A 3,032-nucleotide genomic window follows, 5' to 3' on the forward strand; every position below is an offset into this window, starting at 1 on the left:
GAAAGAATTTTGGAAGCATATACGAGGCGTCGGAACCCTTCCTCTGAAGATACTGTCTGAAGAGTTACCAGCTACTGGCAGGCTCCACAAGTCACAGGAGATGCCCAAGCCCTTGCCCACATGTGCAGCACTAACTGGACTCAGTGATTACTAATGACAGCTTAAAGAAAAAGGTGACATGAAGTTGGGAGACAGACAGGGCACACGGGGTAGAGCAGAAGTGAGGAAGAAGCCGGGCGGTGGTGGCGCACGCCTTTAATCCCAGCACTTGGGAGGCAGAGGCAGGCGGATATCTGTGAGTTCGAGACCAGCCTGGTCTACAAGAGCTAGTTCCAGGACAAGGCTCCAAAGCCACAGAGAAACCCTGTCTCGAAAAACCAAAGCCGGGCAGTGGTGGCGCACGCCTTTAATCCCAGCACTCGGGAGGCAGAGGCAGGCGGATCTCTGTGAGTTCGAGACCAGCCTGGTCTACAAGAGCTAGTTCCAGGACAGGCTCCAAAACCACAGAGAAACCCTGTCTCGAAAAACCAAAAAAAAAAAAAAAAAAAAAAAAAGAAGTGAGGAAGAGTGGGTGGGCACGATCAATACATATTGTATGAATGCATGAAATTTTCAACTAGTAAAACATTTTAAAATAAGAACATGAAATGGAACCGGGTGTTCAGGCCTTTAATCCCAGCATGCGGGAGACAGAGGCAGGCAGATCTTTGTGAGTTCGAGGCCAGCCTGAGACCAAGTGTCTTTAACTACAGACCTCCTAGGGCATAACTGAGAGAGCTGAGCTAGGATGGGGCAGAGATGTGGGTGAGGACGTTGAGCCAGTATTACAAATGGTTTGTGGTGTCGGAGGGCATTTGAATTTTTTCTATGGAAACCACTTTGGAGCTGAGCTGCAAAGAACTAGCCATGGATTTGATAAGACAAGACTCCACTAGGTATGAGTGGTCCTGGAGGAAAAATCATTTTTGTCCCAATGAAGTAATTAGTAAGCAGGCAGAATGGGATTTCGAGGACAGAGGAGGCAGCCCCCTCCCTCCCTACCCTGCAGCCTGCAGGAGTTCCCCTCACTAATCCTATGAGCCCTTCTCATGACCTTTTTACAGGAATGGGTCCTTGGAGCTCATCTGCATCCAGGCTAAAGGAAGCAGTGAGAAATTAGATCCAAGAAATATTCAGAAGTTGCCTTCAAAAAATCCACATAGGGCTCCTTGCGCTCGCAGCCTCCTCGCAGCAGCCCCCGCCGTAGCTGTCGCTGCTCCCTCCCGCCGTCACCACCTCCCAGAAGATGGCTGTGCCTCCCACATATGCTGATCTTGGCAAGTCTGCCAGGGATGTCTTCACCAAGGGCTATGGCTTTGGCTTAATAAAACTTGATTTGAAAACGAAGTCGGAGAATGGATTGGAATTTACCAGCTCAGGCTCTGCCAACACAGAGACCACCAAAGTGAACGGCAGTCTGGAAACCAAGTATCGATGGACTGAGTACGGCCTGATGTTTACAGAAAAGTGGAACACAGACAACACCCTGGGTACCGAGATCACCGTGGAAGACCAGCTCGCGCTCATCCTTCTCACCTAACACTGGGAAAAAAAAAATGCTAAAATCAAGACAGGGTATAAGAGGGAGCATATCAACCTGGGCTGTGATGTGGACTTTGACATCGCTGGGCCCTCGATCCGGGGTGCCCTGGTACTTGGCTATGAGGGCTGGCTAGCTGGCTACCAAATGAATTTTGAGACCTCCAAGTCCCGAGTGACCCAGAGCAACTTTGCAGTTGGCTACAAGATGGATGAATTTCAGCTTCATACTAATGTGAATGATGGGACGGAGTTTGGTGTCTCCATCTACCAGAAGGTGAACAAGAAGTTGGAGACCGCTGTCAATCTCGCCTGGACAGCGGGGGAACAGTAACACTCGCTTTGGGATAGCAGCCAAGTACCAGGTTGACCCTGACGCCTGCTTTTCGGCCAAAGAGAACAACTCTAGCCTGATAGGCTTAGGGTACACTCAGACCCTCAAGCCAGGTATTAAGCTGACGCTGTCAGCTCTGCTGGATGGCAAGAACGTCAATGCAGGTGGCCACAAGCTTGGTCTAGGACTGGAATTTCAAGCATAAATGAATATTGTACAATCATTAATTTTAAACTATTTTGCAGTATAGCTACCTTCAGAATTTAGTGAACCTTTTAATGTTGTACGTTGGGGATGCGAGAATCGATAAATACCACGTTAGATCTCCAGGTTAAGGATGACTCGGCTTTCTGGTGTTTACCATTTCAGAGGTACAGCAGACACCCCATTCCTGAAAGGGTCCTTTTAGCTGTAGACGTGGTCTGGGGAGGAGACCCTCTAGAGATGCCAGGCCACAAGTGGAAGCTCGGAATATGCGGGCCCTTTGTAAATCTGTATCGAGTCCACAGGTGAAATTGTGACTTCCTGAGCAACCTTGGTGTCTCGATCCTAACTGCTGAGAAGCATGTGTACACATACCTGTGTGAGAGGGCCTTTCCCAGACAGATCTCCATGGCCTCTTCCTGTCCTTGCCCAGTTACCTGTTTTACACCAAAAGCACTCTTCTGGTTAGCTATTTCCTTTGTGCCATTTTAGGGTGGAGAGAGTGGGCCGATGGAGCCATCATTTAGGACTTCATTCTTTCTTGTGTTGTGGCATGGTTTTTTTCTTTTCTCTCTTCTTTTTTCTTCTCTCTCTCTCTGTCTCTGTCTCTCTCTGTCTCTGTCTCTCTCTCTCACCATTGCACTAGAGTATGAGACAGCTTTAAGCTGGGCAAGTGATTGTGGTCACCATGACAACACTAGGGATCTAAAGTGACCTGTTAAAGCCACACCACTCTTTTTTTTTTTTTTTTTAGCAGTTTAATGGGTACATTAGAGAGTCTTCCATTTGTGTGGAATTAGCTCCTCCCCTTCAAATGCTGTAATTAACATCACTTAAAATAAAACTTGAATAAAATATTGAAACCTCAAAAAAAAATCCACATAGATTGAAAGAAATGCATACTGATTCAGGTGTG

The 3,032-nt window shown here is 47.6% G+C and overlaps 1 pseudogene; it reads left to right on the forward strand.

The window, feature by feature from the left end:
• The first annotated feature begins 1,265 nt into the window (after window positions 1-1,265).
• LOC130877575 (voltage-dependent anion-selective channel protein 1-like) lies at window positions 1,266-2,730 on the forward strand (annotated as a pseudogene).
• Window positions 2,731-3,032: the final 302 nt, after the last annotated feature.

Source organism: Chionomys nivalis, chromosome 7 (genome assembly GCF_950005125.1).
Source record: "Chionomys nivalis chromosome 7, mChiNiv1.1, whole genome shotgun sequence".
NCBI classification, from domain to species: domain Eukaryota; kingdom Metazoa; phylum Chordata; class Mammalia; order Rodentia; family Cricetidae; genus Chionomys; species Chionomys nivalis.